The sequence below is a fragment of the Caretta caretta genome, chromosome 8 (genome assembly GCF_965140235.1).
Source record: "Caretta caretta isolate rCarCar2 chromosome 8, rCarCar1.hap1, whole genome shotgun sequence".
In the NCBI taxonomy this organism is placed as follows: domain Eukaryota; kingdom Metazoa; phylum Chordata; order Testudines; family Cheloniidae; genus Caretta; species Caretta caretta.
Window position 1 is genome coordinate 72,177,529 of NC_134213.1, and position 18,468 is coordinate 72,195,996.

The window sequence follows — 18,468 nt, forward strand, 5'->3', positions numbered from 1 at the left end:
ATTAACAACAACCAGAATCATGCACTTACATTGCACTTTTCATCTAAGGACCTCTAGGTGCTTGACAGTGGTAGGGAAGCATTATTATTCATATTTTAAAGATGGGGAAACTGAGGCACGGATCAGTTATGTGACTTGCCCAAAGTCAAAGAGCAGCACAGTGGAAGAATCTGGAATGGAAACCAGGTTCTCTTAGTTCCAGTCTGGTGCCCTAACCAGTACAATGTTGCCTCCTATGGTCAGAAAACTATAGACCTGTCAAATTTGATCTAAAAGAAAATCTTTGTTAGCCAGGCCAGTTATTAAAAGATAAGATAATCACAAGCTGATAAACATTACAGTACATCTGACATGCAGTACTGTGTGGTAGTGCACATAAAAAGCTGTGTGAAATATTCACAGCAAACGAACCCGCTGAATTTGAGTTATAGACTTTGTGGAAGGACTTTTGCATAGTGTAGATATTCATTAAAGCCATCATTTTACATTATGAGGCTCCATCCCTAGGACCATTAACAAAGACACCAGAAGGCTGCCACTCAGTTCAGGCATTATTAGCAAGGGGAAAGGCCCATTATACTCCCTTAAAGAGAACTGTGGGGGTTCTGTAGTTTACTGGTGAGTGGTCATGAAGTGTAGGTTGATGTCTCTGCTGTGGGAGAGGCGGGAGTGGGATGTGTTGCTGGAGGTTTAAGACTCACTGCCACCCCTTCACAAATGGAAATGGGGGGAGGGGTGGTTCAGTTTGCCAACAATATGATTAGAGCAGAGTAAATGATTAATATTGAAAAAATGTACTTCGTGACTTTACTTTTTTCTGTTCACAAACTGTCCAGGAACAGCCTACAATTTCTATGGATTTATTCATTATTTGAAATTATTCAATAGTTCATTCTTTATTTAGGTACTCAGATTTATATACAGCATGCACGACACCAGGGATCTAGGTGTAGCAAAACTACAACCAAACTAATAGAAACAAAAATATTAGGAATACATGTAGAAGCCTCCATAAAACCAGGACAAGGAAAATAACATCAATCCAGCCTTCAGTCACAGAGCAAGACAGTGGAAAAATCTGGAATGGAAGCCAGGTTGGCAACCTGATAAACACCCAGGGAAGTAAGCAAGGTTCTTCTTTTCACATGAGCAATTAATCACTGAGCGTTCACACTGAGCACAAGTACTTCCCCTTTGGGGGAAGACCAAAGCCAGAGAGCTAGTGTACTGCTGTTTTGCCCACCAGACTGCTCATGTGCATTCTTTCACACAGGGATTGTGGATCATTACTAACTCTTGCAGTGCTACATTGCTGCTCTATAAATAAATCCACATTGTTTCTTTATTGGCCACTGCAGAAAGTTGCTGACTCGGTGAGGCCCTTCCTGGAAATGCTGGATTCTCCAAAATCTGGTAAAATACAGGAGCCTTCACAAATTGAAGAAAGGGGTGAAAAAAACCTCTCTCTAATCAGAGGTCAGTCCTTGATGCATAAATCTCAGCCCTCAATTTATGCTTTTCCTTCTCAGTAGCTTGGGAGATGAGCTTTGCAATGTGCTCTGAAGGTCAATGAATATGGGCCATATACAACCAAGGGAGACAGGCTTCAATTTGCTGGCATAATTCACTATAATTTCCTAGTGAACTACCTGCTGTGGCTAATGCTTAGAATATTTGTTATTCATAATCCTTTTTATGCTGTTCAACTGGTCTCTTCACTGCTGTTTCTGTTTCCTGATTGGATGCGGGATCTGATATTTCTATGTGACCAACAAGATTTAGTGTATAACATTAAAAAAGCAAATCTTATCAAGATGTGCACATCCCAAAATAGGGTGACCATATAATCTTATAATAATTGTAACCTTTATTCTTCTTTAACACAAACTCCTGCTATTGCTTGTTACTCTCACTTGTTATATCACACCCAAAATTAGATTACAAACTCTTCTGGGCAGAGACCTTGTATCTTTGCTCTGTAAAGTGCATAGCAAATTATTGGGTATTAGATAAACAATAATAACTGAGGGCCTGCATTTCAGGACTCAATAACTGGCCTATTGGTTTCCTGAGTCTACCGTTCCTCCAGCAAAAAATGACAGAGACCAATAGAAACCAATGGAGTCTGATTAAATATTTCTAATGGTGTAGACAAGAATTTTCACTTTCTCTTGAAATATCTTAGACAAAGGGTCATACTAGATAGTGCTTTTAATAAGAAACCTTAGGTATAGCCACACTGGATCCGTCAAGAAGATGATGAGGGCTAAGAGTTAACAAAAGGTGGTTTAGGGCTAGGTGATCACTTTGGCAAAAGGTTTTACAAACCTACTGATGTCACAGGAATTTAACATCTGAACTGAATTTGAATCTCATGGGTTCAAATCTCGGCAGTCTTGTGATTGACCAAGTCTTGGGATGAACATCTCAAAGCTGTTCACTGTTGGCTGCTTTCATAGATATTTTACTCTTTCCTTTTGTTATTACTTTGTCCCAGGGTCATGTCCATCGTTGGACAGGCATCACTATATGATGATGTTTACCAAATGTTGTGGCTAAGTCCTGATCTCAAATCTGTTCAGGCCATGTACCACTGATATTGCCAGCCAGAAGTTTCAGTTGGTGCTAGAAAACAAAGTTCTTATATTTTAAATAAATATCTATATATCTTGACCAGTAGATATACATACCTGCAGCCCCTAGAATCTAAACTGAGACCATATTGGCCATTTAAGGAAAAAATCAGCAATGAGCTCAATGTTTTTCTAAAGTAGAGAAACTGACTGCTTCAGAATCACTTAGAAAAGAAATGCTTACTGACAATGTATTTTCATGTGTTCCATAGAGCACCTCGAACACTTTCAGCCACTATAAAGTAATAAGAAGAAAATACTTACCAGTAGCAATCATCTAAGTGTTGAGAAATGTAAGCAAAGGTTGAGATATATTTTATAGTGGCCAATGTGATGAAGTTTCTCATGCTGGATGGAAGTGGCTACAGCTCTTTGGAATACATGTGAATGTAGACTAATGAAATCCCTGAGATACATAGCAAAGACCAGGACTTTATGTGACTATGATAAGGAAACCTACTAACTGTTAACTGATTGCCTCTTTAGATTCCTAGAGACTTCAAAACTAACACACACAAATTCTGGCCAGTTCCTGGTGCATACACATGGGAGGAGAAGGGTTCAAGGACTGAGGGCTTAATAACTGTTATATACGACTACAGCTTTACTTTATTTCTCCCAAAGTCCACACTTGGTTAAGTGTCATATTGGTGTCACTACTAACTATTTTATTTTTTCTGCTACTATGACAAAAGATCTGATGTTACAGTGATGTATAACATTAGAAGTTATTACTTTAAATTGTTTTAGTTTATGAAATTCAATAAAGCACATTTCTTTTTTTTATTGTAAAAGGACAGTATCTCCCAGTATCCATCTTCCTGTTAGGCAACTAGTTTGAGCAGTGTCCACTAGATGACACTGTTGTATAAGGGCATGTTCAGGATAATGGCTTGAATAATTTACCTTGGGAACATATATGTATATAATTAGATATTGGCAATATCTTTTCTTTTAAAATAAAGTAAGTTTAACAAATCCAACTGGTTACATCCGATAAGCTGGACTTAACTGGGTAGAGTGATGCTACCAGTTTAAAATATGGCAAAAGCTACATTTATGTCTGCTCTCATAGTTTTCATTTTTTAGTTCTTACAATAAATTGATATGATTACAAATTTTAAACTGATGTTCTTTCAAATTGGAATCACATAAATGATTGTGTTGTCACTGTGGTTTTACGGCCATTGTTTTTATTGTGCTAGCTTTGGCAGTAATATCTCTTGCTTAATCTCTCTCTGTCTCTCCCTTATCCTAGTGATTCTGATCTTAGATCTGCACATTCTTAGCATCAAAAACTGAAGTAATCTATTTAAAGGGCCAGCAACAGCCTCTGCACAGGACTATAGCTCTGCCATGACACTGCAGTCTTTCAAATAGTCAGTGATCCCTGATTAATGCACCAGTGCTGAAAGCCACATTTGAGAAACAACTGATTTATGTTATTTTTTTTACACATATTTCCCCTAACTCACATTCTAATGGAAAAGCTAAAGTGTACAGATATAATTCATCACTGGCCTAAATGGACACAGCTCACATTGCTTTCCACAGGCATTTCATTTATGCCTGAATTCAGTTTATCATAGGAATTCGTGACAGAGCATAGAGAATTTTGTCTCTATAAGCCAATTAAAGGATTATGTTTACCCATTTGTATTGTTTTCACATTTGTGACAGATTAATATGGAAGATATTCCTCATTTAAGCCTTGATTCTGCAAACACTTCCAATTTTACTTTTGTGAGTATTTCCATTGGTCCATTGCTGCAGATATCTTAAACTTGAACCAGATATGATTTTCAGAATTGGCCCTGAGTACTAAATATTGCCATGATCTCTCAAATACAGATTAAAGTTCCTAGAACAAGCAATTTTTGCAACACTACATTGCAAAACAATGTCAGAAGAATTTTCAAAACATGATTTACCCAATATCTCAAATGTGGCTTTTCTAAATTATCTCACATTTGTGCAACATTTTCTGTCTGTTCACATGCAAAATATGATGTGGACATTTCCCTTCTTGAGGATATTATAGCAGGATAAAATCACAATCTTAATTATGGAGAGTAGGCATATTCTGCAAAACATATCTCATTATTGAGCAGAGCTGGGTGAAATTGTTTTGAGAATTAAAAATTTTGGCAAAAAACATCAAAAAGATCTACTATTGAATGTTAATGCCTTGATATAAGGAATTCCCTATCACCTAAGTCATTAAAATACAAATTAACCTATAGAGACAGATGATTTACATGGAATATTTGTGTGAATGTAATAGCTTCTTCTTGTATGCTATCACCTGATATAACTTTCAGAACACCATGTTTGAGAGAGAAGATATGGATAGAATGAAGAAGTAGAGATAATCACAATGGAAATAACTCATACAGAATGTGAGAGAACATTGCAGAATTTTGCTGCATGAATTGAAAGATGTGTCACACTGTTTTCTTTAGCTGAGACATGCTTTAGCTAATCAGCTAGTTGAGAGGTGTGCTTCATGTCAGAAAATGCTCCAACCCTAAATGGAAATTTTCTGAATACATATGTCAGGTTACAATAGTATTTTCTGAGTTTTATGTCATTAGAGATTATTGCAACAATGGTGAATAAGATATGAGAAATGGGGACAAATGGGACATACATGACAGTCAGGCCAGATGGGATCAGATTTTCTGATCTGAAAAGGGATTGGTATTCAACCTCTGATTAAGAGTTCTGCATCCACAAAAGACAAGAGCAGAGATTTCTCGTAGAGTTTGACCTACTGTTCTGTAAGTGATAACGGAGAGTCCAGTACAGAGTGTCTTGGCAATTCCTTTTAATAAATGAAGCTGCATTGATATAGCAGCTTGTGTAGTTTCCTCTGATCTGTACCAATTCTCTGCTGTGTTCATTCATGTGTACCTCTGTGAATTGCTGATGCACCTGGCCAATGAGTTTTCTGGGACTTCAAAACCAGATCTTCACTTTGCCTTGTATAAAACATAACCAGAGGCTGGGTACTGAAGAAAACAAACTGGAAAAGATTACTTACTTTAGATATAAGGATAACCTGAGAAAATGCTTTCCTAAAAAGCATACCAAAGCCTTTCTTTTCTTCATGATATGTTTTACATAGCCTTTTGGCTCTGTCACCCATATCAATCAAAACAGGAGACTTCTATGGTAAAACGATTGGCGCTATATAAATAAGTAGGGTAGCCGAGATTAAATCCATCTAAAACTGTTGGACTTCATTGATGCAGAGCTAAGGGACAAGAAGAGGTACCATTAAGAGCGAATGCTACTTGCTACTCCCTGGATAATCTAGGAAGCTAGATGAAAACCAGTTTGGGTCAGTCTTCAGAAAAAGGATAGGCAGCCATGTTGGCAACCATTGGCTTTTCCTAAAACTGTCAACTAGCCATCAATGACGCTAATGTAAGCAAGTTTGTTGGCTTTGATGATGTAAGTCACAGCGTGACTTTGTACATTGCTCTGGCAAACTAGTAAATTGGGACCTAGGGTAAAATGTTCAAGAGATCTAGGAGTCTATGGACTGGCCTGCACAACAAAGTTAGGGAAATCTAGCTATGTCACTCAGCGGCATGAAAAATTAACTCTCCGGAGAGACATAGGTCAGCTTAAGCCCGCACATAGGCACTGCTATATCGACAGAATAATTCTTCCATCAACTAACTACCTCCTGGATTTACTACAGCAATGGAAGGGATTCTTCCACTGCTTAGTAAGCATCTACACTGTAGTGTTTCTAGTGTACACATACGCTTAGTTTTATTGACTTTCAATGATGTTTAGGCTCCTAAGTGTCTAAGTCACTTTTGAAAGTGGGACTTGGGCTCCCAGTCTCTTAGCTGATTATTTCTAAATGACCCCTAGTAAATACAGTGCAACCCCATTTATTCAAAATGATACATGAATTATCCAAGAGCATTCAGATAAAATGGGTAATTATTTGGGCAACTAATTCAAATTGGGAAAAGGAGACAATCTAGATTTGGATAAAAGGGATTTTCAGGTTAAAAGGATTCAGATAAGTGGGTTTTACTGTGTAATGGCTGAAATCCAGCAAGGTATTTAAGATGGTGACTAACTTTAAGCATATGAGTAATCTTATTAAAGTCAACAGGACCACTTGTGTATTTAAAGTTGACACCTGCTTAAGTACTTTGCTGAATCACAACCTTAGGAATCTGTGGTCTCCAAATTATGGTTTTGTCTATCCTGGCAAGTGAAAGACAAAACTTTTGTCATTCTGAGGTGTTAAAAAAGCACCCCCCTGAAAGACAAAAGTTTTGCTGATGACAAGCACCGGTGTGAACAGCGCTTTGTCAGCAGGAGCGCTTTCCTGATGACAAAGTTAATGCCGCTTGTTGGGATGGAAGTTTTTTGTGGGCAGGAGAGCTCTCTCCTGCCGACAAACAGCAGCTACATTGCGCACCTTGTACTGGCACAGCCATGTTGCTAAAAGCTAAAAGTAGACATAGCCTATCTGTACCTTTTCTCTTGTTAGCATCCAATTTTTGTCACATGACCGACTCGTTAAAGATCAGCTTCCTAACTGTTTGGAACCAGCTCCTGTTTCCCTCTGCAATGGACCTTTTTCACTAATGGTTCATAAAGGTTTTTTTGTTTTTTGCAATAAGTCCAAGGAACCTAAAAAAAACCCCAATTTCTTTTTAGCTAATAAGTTATTCCTCAATTTTAATAATAAACAGGAAATTTTAGAGTTATTCCATTTTGAAGATAAGAAATGATGGACTTCCTCTCACTTACACAATTTTTAGACCAGTGTAACTATTGACTGCAGTAGATTTACTCCTCACTTACACCAGTGTAAATCAGAGGAGAATGTGACTGTATCAGAGATGAAGGAATAGTGTAAAAATTTGTCTATGAATATTCCTATTAATTCAGAAATGAATTCCAATTTGGTCATGTTTATAACCCTTTGTGTTCATTTTCTGTGAATATCCAAACACTCGAGAATTACTAGCATGAATATTTGCGAGAAGCAAATATTAAGTTTGAGCATTGAGATATATGTTGCTAGTGAACTTCAAAGTGCTGATAGTGCAAGCTATTCCACATGAGCATGTTGCTGCACATGTGTGGAGCCCCACTGACTTCCGTATGGGTCCATTAATGCTGAACAGTTGTCCTCCAATCTGAGAACAGAAACAATACCACAAGACTCCTGTAACTAAGCAACAGATTGTGAATTTCAACTTTCTACATCAGGGGTTTCCAAAGGTTTTTATACTGTGGAAGACATCTTAACACAGAGTATGTCTCCTGGACCAACCTCCCCTCCCATTCGTGGTCATGCAACCTCCTCTGGCAAGCACAACAATTGCTCATCCGGAAAATATTAGGAAAATATTTATGTTTTTAAACCATCTCAAAACACAAGGTCAAATATTCAAACTGAGTTTCTTTAAGTTAAGCAACTAAATCCATTTTTAACATATAATTGAAGTAGTCCACTTTTCAGAGGTGCTGAGCATTTTCAGCTCATAGTGATCTGAGTGCAACTAACCAACAGAGCATGCAAACAGTGAGTATTCCCAACTGTTTTCAAACAATCTGCAAACCAAAAATTATTTCACTGAAGAAATTTGGTGAATCATTAAAAATATCGAATAGATTTGAGAATTTCCCAATCTGTTTGTGGACTATTTACAATCAAGGAAAAATGGTGAAATGTATTGAATGCATAATTTGTTACAAATTATTCACTCACCTCTAGTCTCTATACTACAGGATTGAAAAAATGCCTTGAAGGCATATAAGGCTCGGGCTCTGATCTATATTAAAAGCTAGACAATATGATAATGCAGTTGTACTGCATATTCAGTTTTGATATGTAACCTTTGAAATAAATTGGAATATGCTTTTCTCCTATTCTGGCACACACTGAAAGATCATAAACAATAATCTTGTAAAGGTCACTTGCTCAGTAAACACAGCGCATGGCAAGAACTGTATAGGGCTATTAAAGGACTCTTTTTCTGTGGGTCTTAATTTTTTTTTTAATTGCTTCAAGCTCCATCAGACACACACGCTCTGTCTCCTTACATACTGTGGACCCAACTGTGCAAACTTTATGCACTTGGGGCCCTATTATGTCATGCTCCACATGTATTACTTTGTCCCACAAGTAGCTCTATCCAGTTCAGTGGGACTACTTGCAGAGTAAGGTACTACTCTACCTGAATTTGAATGGCAGAACTGATCCCCAAGTGAGTAAGGATTGCACAGGTAGACGGATAGCACGGAAGGCTATAGAGTTGGTATCACTAGAGTGTCAAAGCAGCCTGGAACTAGGGCTGTCACACTCCCTGGCTTGAAGTGGATTCCATTCCATGCCGTGTTTACAGTTTGGTTCAATGGCTTTCAGCAGCACCCCCACTATACAAATTGTGCCAGCACCCCAGAAAATGGTCTTCTCTTTTCATTGTCTTCTGTAGGCTGTGGATCAAGCCCTAAGTGCTTACCAACATGTAAGTGCTCACCAGCATAACTAAGGATTGCTCAACCAGGCCTAATTAAACCTGCAAAAGGTCCCAGATGGGGCCTCTGCACTCAGTAAAACTCCTGAGCTAAACAGCTCAGTATTTGTCTAGTGGCAGTTACTCTTCTATTCCTAGTAGATGCTAAGTTTGGCTGTGGAATCAATTTATATTGGTTTTATGGATACCTCCCCCAAAATGCATATCGGGATGGAAAACTCCAGTGAATGTGCCCTAACTGTCATTGTGTCAAGGCCAGGTTGTAGAGAGCCAGAGTGGTCAGAGCCAGAGTCCACAGTCTGGAATCAAGAGTCAGGCAGGGTCAGGATACTAGAGATTCAGAGGTCAGGAGCCAAGCCAGATCGAGATGCTGGGCAATCAAGCTGTAGGCACTGGAAGCAAAAGGTACCCCATCCAGAGCAAGGGGGATCCCAGTTGTTCAGAAAGCTTCCTGTTCCTGTTGTTGGCTTAAGCAGGGCTAGCAGGCCAATGGGCTGCTCCGGGATTCTGCCAGTAGGACATCAGGGGTGGAGCTTCAACTTGGAGTGTGTTTCATGGGTCCTATGTCAGCAGTTGTCAGCAGGCTGCTAAGTGGAGGGTTGAAGCATGGCTGCTCCTATGGACCTGGGTTCAAGGCCCATGGGTCATGGCAGTTTGTATCTTGCAAAACTTTTATTCCCATACATTAGTCTCAGATAAAAGTCAAGAATACCTGTACCCTCTGGTACCCAGAAACAAAGACATGTTTTGCTACAAACTAACCTTGCACAATACCTGCTGGGTCATTTTGTTTTCTGTCATAGGCAAGATAGCCTCAGTCAATACTCTTCTATTTTCAGACATCTATTACTTGAAGGAAATCTGCAGCTGTCTTGATGAGAGACAGCACTGGGAAAAATCATTCCCCCTTGTAGTGACATCAGAGGACTCCCTAAGTAGGCTAACCGGAGTCTATCTACTGCCATTAAACTGGACATATGTATATGGCATTCAAACAGTTCTGTACGAGGGGATAGCCGAGCAGAAGGCTAGAGTTGGCATGTTTTAACTGAATGAGGAGATAAAAATGTCATTTCAATCCACTGCTGTAAAGCCATCAAAATTCAACAAGCTTTAAAAAGGGACTGTACATTTATATGGATTTCAAGAATATCCCAAGTAGCCATAATTAATGGCAGCAAAGATTTTAAAACAGATATTAAACCTCATGCATCCTGGTTTAAGCTAATCTCTAGAGATCTGGATGAGACTCCTATGGGAGACAGATTATCCCACATCTGCCTGCTGTGAGGTTCATCAATCTTCCTCAGAAGTATCTGGACTAGATGGGCCTTGAGTCTGATTCAATATGGAAGTCCCTGTGTCCTAAAATCCTGAATCATCTCAATGAAGCCCACAAAATAATTGATATACAATGATTTCATTTCTCTTTCTGTGATAAATCCCTTGCTGTATGATTCAAAGCCCTTGTTTTCTTTTCAGGTTAGGGTCACAATCCTGCATCAGTCTGTACACAAAATTCCCATTGACTTCAGTGAGAGTTGTATGCACCAAACAAGGGGGAAGGTGGACCTGAGCATTTAAATCAACCAGAAGATTCTTACTGCCCTAGCAAATCTCTTTGGTACCGGTGTGGGGCAAGCCGATAAAGAATCAACATTTCCCATTTGTAAAACACAAATAAGAGTTTGCTGCTAGCACTTACTGTATGAGCAGAGAAAATCCTTTTAACAGATTATCCATTTTATGAGCATTTTTATATCTCTTGTAAATGTTACCATAGTCACATGTCAGAGTTTTAAGAACAGAAAGACATAATTTAAATGGCATAATAAAAATTGGTATCTTTATGTTTGGTTTCTCTTTAAGATCATAAAAATAAAATAATCTAAGGTTATATTTGCCCCACCTCAGTCCCCAAACCATAGCAAATTGATTTCTTCTGAAACTAAATGCAGCATATTTGGTCACAGTTTTGGCACCTTAACAGAACCTGATGTTCCTTTATTGGGGCTGACCTTACAGCTTTTACACAGGCTATATGCCCCTGACTCAGAGGGAGTTTTTTCTTAAGTATGAAACTACGTCATCTATACCATAAAGACAAGGACTTTGATCTCAGACAAAGGAAAAAAGTATGACAAGATATAGCTCCCATATGACTGGGAAAAAACCACAACATACAGTACATTTAAATGGATTATTCAGTGAACATTAGGACCTGTGGCTAGAAACTGTCAAAGGTGGCAGTTGAAGCAATTCAAAAAGGGGTCAGAAAATGAAAAGAATATCAAGTGCAGCCTACTGCAAGAAGAAAGTATGAAAATTCATAAATGAAGAATGCAAAAAGATTTTTTTAAATGTCAAGTTAGCAAATTAATCTTACTGAAATTGCCTTTAGTTTTGCACAGAAGTCTTCTCTGCAAAAGATTATCAAACGTTAACATTTTCTGCAAAAGGCACTAACTCTGCTTTCAATATAAAGGTTAATTTTTACTGTTAAGAATGATCTCTTCATGAGCATGATCTCAGGTGTATTAGGCACAAACATCATGCAAACATGTTTTATTGTTCCATCTACTTTTTAAATTACAAAAACATTGGTTTTGGAGCCAATATAGACAATATGAAATTTCTGTGAAGACTACTATATGTCTGAGTGTGTAACTAGTATACTAGAGTATACTAGCTCTTTAAGGCAGAGCAGAAAGTCTCAGGAGCCAATTTAACCCATTCCAGGAGTTCAACTTCAGACAGAGACACAGAGAATGACAAAGGCAGATACTGGAAGTGATCCCAGGGTAACAATTGGTGTCTGAATTAAAACACTGTTCTATTTGGGGCCTGGGACCAGGGCCTGGTAGTATAGGATTGGCTTCTCTCTCTCCGAGCCAACCAGACCAGGCTCTAGGAAAGAGGGCAGTATATGATCTGCTTCTTCCTTCATTGCAAGGGAGATTCTGGTAGGAAGAGGATGGGCTACTAGCTCTCCCATGGACAGGGACAATGAGAATGAGAGCTGACGGTATGGACACTGTTTTCCAAATCTCCTCAGCAGTCTGGAGCTAAACCCTGCCCCAGCAGCACAGGTTGAAAAGAATCCCATCAAGGGACACTTCTGAGGTGTGTAGTTTTCTTTCAGTTGTCTGTGCCTGTTAGATTTTGTTGCCATCCCAGGGAGCATTATGGTGGTAGAGATTATTTAAAGTGCCCACAGTGTGAGGCTGGCTGTGGGCTGGAGCTGGCTAGAGTTCCTCTGTTTCTTTTATTCTATCAGTGGACACTGATGCACTGCACTACCTTTTAAGTGTCTGTTATTCTGATTCTTTTTGTTACATAGATAGGAGGCAGACAGAATATTCTGAGCTATCAGTTACATGAGTAGGTTTCTGTATTCTTCCATTGCATGTTAGTGAGACCTATCACGTACATTCTACATGTTACACTGTGCCTTAAAACACAGCCCTGAGCAAGGAGTGGTGTGTGAACTGCTCTACCGCAAGAGTGGCCCTGTGGGTTACTGTACTCCAATGACATCACTCTGAGCACAGTTCCCTTCTTGCTTCTCCCTTGTTCTAGGGGTTAGTAATATGTTGCTGGCCTATACCAGCAGCAAATAGGACACCCACACTCACACTGGATCAGCATGTTTTGGGGTGGAAAAGTGTCAAAGCTATGCCCATTCTCCACTCCCCCGCTCTGTGGAGGAGTAAGCAGCACCCACTTACACTTGCTTGCCTGGAACAAGATCTAGGTAGGCCATGCAGCGGTGTAATGGTATTCTCCCTCAACTGCTCAGGCAGTAGTTTACGTTAACAGTCTAGCTCTACATTAGCTCTTGTGCAGTTACCTTATATAGCTAAAGGAAGTAGAGCCAACTTTTTCAAACTTAGGCACAAATCTATATTTAGGCACCTAACTCATTATCACACAGCTATTTAGCATGACATCTGAATGCAAAATCCATGCATCTACAAAATATTGCATATCTTGTAACCTTAAAATGTCTCATAAATATTTCTAACTAGTCTCACAAGCTAAATTCTCCAGTCTACTCTCTATGTATCTTTTATATGGACCCATCTGTGAGACCGTACCTTAGCAGTTAAACAGCATGCCATATATATCTCTCCAGTGATCATCTTCAGTAACTAGCCCTGTAACTAGAGGAAGAACAGGACTGAGAATGAATAAGAAATACAGAAGATAGAAGAACAAGAGCATGGGTTACATATTCTCCCTTTCCCTCCCTCATGCAAAATTTGGCAGGGAATTTGGTAAGGAGCTTGTTGGCTTTTACAGGAGAGACATAAACTTGGACCACATCGTCTCAGATTCAGCCAGCTTGTCATTCAGCAGATGCATTCAAGATGCTGTTCATTAATAGCAATCCCGGATGGTTAGGGGATATGGGTCTTTCCACCTAGGCAAAATAAGCCTCTTGGCACTAAGAAGTGCAAAAGAGGCCCATACAGGAAGAAAATGCACTCAAGAATTGGTCTGGACAGTCTCTGCACAGATGCTGCTGTGCAGATGCATATTTCATATGTTCCTTTTACTCATTAGCATGCAGCAAACACACCTGGTTTGCTGCCTAGAGGAATCACATTAGAAATGAAGAAACACCTGCATGAGCCAATTTTTTTCTCTTTATGATGCCAAGGTTATACAAATATCCACTGATATCTTTTCAGCCCTATTTCGCTGACTTGCATGGCCTTATAAACACACTTCTATATTTTTAGTATACTTCATACATGCTAAGGTGAAAGGGTGAAATCTTACCAGAAGTGTGCAAAGTAGGGAAGAGTGGGGAGATAATATGGAGTGGTCTTATGGTAGAAGCGCTATTGTATTGGTGGGTAGGAGGATGCATTGCCAGGACCAGTGTTGAAAAGTGTGCAATCTGACTTGCAAATGCTCCATGCTGCAGTGTACGTGCTGGACAGCTTGGAGCTTAGCTATGAACACCACGTCCGGGGCCATCTCCCCTCGAAGCTGCAGTGAGCTGGCTACCAGCCATGTCTGGATCCTCATCTTTGTGCTCCCTTGCATGCTACGGAGAGATCCTGCATGAACATGGGGAAGAGACTCCCTTTGCTCTTTCCCTCTCTACCCCACTCCAGCAGACCCCCATTGCATAGAGTAAGGTTTGGTCTCAATCATATGTTTTATGACATGATTCAGATGGATTACCTACATATGTGTGGGTGCGTGATGTAATTCACGGGGTGAGCCAGGGTTTGCTAGATGCTTTGCTGTTCTGCACAGGGCACATGCGTAGTCTGCGCTTTCAATTTTCAAAATTGAGAGGTTTTTTTCTGCTCAAGCTATTGCTTCTTCAATATGTTCCATATCTGGAGTTTGCAAAGTGCTCCAATGAACTCTAATTATGGGTAGAAGAAATGGTACCACTAAAATAAGCAAACCCCCTGAATCTATGGCCAATACTAGCAGCCAGCTGAACTCAAATGTAAACATGTTGGGAAGTTCAGTTAACCTAAAAAAAATTGCACACCTCTGCATTTCTTGATTTCTGGCAAGGCTGATGGCATGCATCCTGAAATACTACAACAAAAAAACTGTTCCTACGATATTCCTGGCCCAGCAAATACCCAGCATAAACCCGATCTTGTGAGATATACAGACTAAAAGAGTCTGGATATATTTTGATATGCATCTGGATTTTTGAATGCTCCTCTGAAATAAAACATCCGAAAAAATTGAGTTTTGCCCATCAGTACGTTTTTAAAAAAACCTCCAAATATTTTCTTGAGAAAACAATCTTCATAATTTATTAAAACTGAGAACAGTTTACAATCAGAAATCTCCAGTTTAATCCGAGATCTAAGATGGATCACACTGCAGTTAGTAGAGCCTGCTGTCTGATTGAAAACTGCTGTACGAGACATTTCTGACTCTAACACCAAGAAAGGAAATGCACGGCAGATAGGCCCTCTATTTTTCCTTAATCTGTCTAAATCAATTTGGCATTTGAGTTGTGGTGGTGTATTTCCAGGAAGCTTCATGGCTTTCTATTATCCACATAACAAAAATAACCATATCCTTTTGAAATTGTAAAGGAAAAGGAAAATGCATCCCACTGAGCTGATGCTGTGTGTGTTATATGCAGAAACGTATGAGTAATGAAAGATGAGAAATTATGGATCAAATAATGATGTCGAAGCCACTTTCATAAACGATGAAGAACGTTTTGGATAAACTCCAAATATCATTACTATGGTTTAATTTCAACTCCAGTCCTGCCTCTGCCTAGGCTAGTGTCAAAGATAATAATTTCACCAGGCAGATACAAAATACACAACTAAAATTACATAGCTCAATTATTCTGTTTACTAGTGGTGTTAAACCACAGGTTTCTATCTGAATGATTCAAGAGAGCTATGGTTTTACCCTTTAAATTCCTTTGAAATGCAGTAGTTTAGTATCAATACCTATTTCTTTCCAAATTATGTTGTACCAGTGAGTTTGATAGAAATCACCATGGTGAGGAAAGAATAATGGAATTTCAGGTAAGAGTTCTTCATAATGAATTCATTTCTAACATCTTGTTGACACCCACACACAGAATTATGGACCTTTGAAACACAATGCTGCAATTTACAAGAAATCACAAAACACCAATTATAGAATTGGACTGAAATTGGCTGCCAAATCATCTATCCCCAGTAAAAGAGAGAGAGACAAAAACATGCCTGCATATTTTAGCTCCTTCACTAAAACTTCATTTCTGCATGTTGTGTACTTTCCTGGTGGTATGTAGGCAGAATGCAAAGCCATGTGTATGACATGAAGGGCAAAAAAATACCCTAATATTTTATTAAGAATCTGGAATATGAACTTAAATCAGATATTCCTTATTACAATTTAACATGAGTTCATTGACTTTAATGGCATTTCTCCTGATTTACACCAGTGAAAGAGAGAGGAGAAGCAGTATCTATCTGTTTATGTTTGGATTTGGTAAAGGAAGGAAAACCTTTAAAGACTCAAGTGAAAGAAACGTGCACCAGAGGTTATTCAACTGAAAATGTTTTTAAAACACAGTTAACATTCTATGAGGAACTCCTGAATTCTAAGGATGAGACTTGTCTATTTTTACTGGTAGCAGAGCACCAAATGCTAAGCAGAACTGAGCGGGATCTGCTTTTCCATCACTGACAGTTAATAATTAAATCAAACATTATATTCAACAATAGAACATATGCATCAGCTTCTTTCAAATTGCATTTCCTTCCTGTTAGGTCCATTAGTGTAAACCAGACTGCCGTTAGAATACCCCTTATTGCTGCTGTCTTTCAGCGCAGTTCCTGAAATGGATAATGTGGTGCATATTATGGGCAATTACACAGAACTCCCTAGTGATAGGGTTTTAGAGTTTCAGAATAAAACAGCTGGAACCACAAGGCTGTAAACTAATCTGAAAAAGAGACAATAGTAAGACATTCAATGCACATTGTTAGAACATGGACAAAGACTAGACATGAAATACTGCATGGCCTTTAAAGATATCATACTTACCATATCATAGAAACAGCACAGACACTAACAAGTCTCATTTTTATGCTTGAAAGCAATGATAGTCCAAACCTAAGGATTTGACTATGACTGAAATAAATATACACATGCTCTATACACCTCAAGTAAATGGTGAGCATAAAGGAAACAAGGCCTGATACAAAGCTCAGTCTTTCAGTTGATCTTAATGGATTTTGAATCAGACCTACACAGACCATTTCCCCATAAACGTCTCCTAAAAGGGAGAACCTACTAATTAGTGGCAATATTCCTAAGTATTCCTAGGGCTATTTCTCCAGTCCATTTTCATAAGGTTTCATAAAATGCTTGAGATCTAGGATCCTCGCCTCACATTTATGTCTGGATATTTGAAAAATGGCCCTGAAGATTCGGGCGGGTTGATCCTGCCTCTGTTGAAGTCCATGGCAGAATTAAATATGTCATTGATTTCAATAACACAGGGCCAGAATTTCAGAATTGTACATGCATAATTTGCAAGCACAATTACCATGATTAAATGTGTAATCATGGTAATTGTGCAAAGTGTGACTGGTTTGGTATCTGACTGCCATTCAAAAATCAGTTACTTTGACTACTGGTGCAAATTCTGAGAATGGAGTATGAAAAATCTGTGTCATTGTGTTTGCCATCAAGATAAAATAGAAATAAAATCAGTCTATACCAATATTTGCATGGGATAGGGACATATATAATTTTGTTGTTGTTGGAGCATGAAAAACCAATAAGAAAATAAGGAACTAAACTAGCTGAAGTGTTTCATGTGGCAAGTGAAAATGGCAAATTCTGATTTTCAATCTTTGAAAAACACAATTATTTTCATTGGTGCCCTTTTTTGGTGTGTTTTCTTATCTGTGGAGACCAGTTGCTGTTGGCAAAAAGTGAATCTTTTGCAACGTTATAGCAAAATGACTGAACAAATGGAAAGTGATGGCTTGGCAATAAAAGGAAACAAAACCAAGTAGAACTAAACACTATAAAAACATTCAGAAACCACTTTTTCCGTTTTTTAAACTAGTCTACATTTTTTTTCTTTTTTACTGGAAATATTGCATAACCTGGAAACCAGATGTTTTGACTAGTTCTAGTTAAAATGCTATCCTTATATCTCAAAATATTGATTTTTATAGTCATAACAGTACATATAAATACATTTTTATACATAGTGGTACGGTTTCAAGAGCTATCCTTTTGTTCAGCAAAATGGCAGCAGGAGAAAATTTGACATAAAAATACTTTATCCAGCTGTCCCTTACAGTCATTGCTTCCTTTTGCCCTTGAAAGCAATTATTCTGATTTCCTTTTCCAATTAAAGCTTTATTACTGTGTGTCAAATTGAAACAAGGAGATATACAAATTGGACCTGATTGTGTAACATTTACTCTCTGGAGTAGTTTCACTGAAATCAGTGGGGTTCTTCATGTATGTATTGCAGGATCAGGCACAAAGCTAGTATAAGGAAAGAAAAAAAGATGAAAATTAACAGTGAGAACATGTCCTTTCACTGTAAGGGAATAATAATCACTGACATATAATAAAAATACATTTGTTTACATTATTGAAAATAGCATGATGATATTCTTTGGGGCAAAGGGGGCAGATTTTAGTCCTTTTGCCACTTACTTGTGTCACGCTGGCAATGCAAAGAGACTATATTGGCATACGGGAATTCCTACATCATACAGAGCCAGCCTGGGCTGGTTTGTCCTGGAGAGTTCCATTTGCACTCTCACCTTGCCATGCGGGGTCCTCTCTTC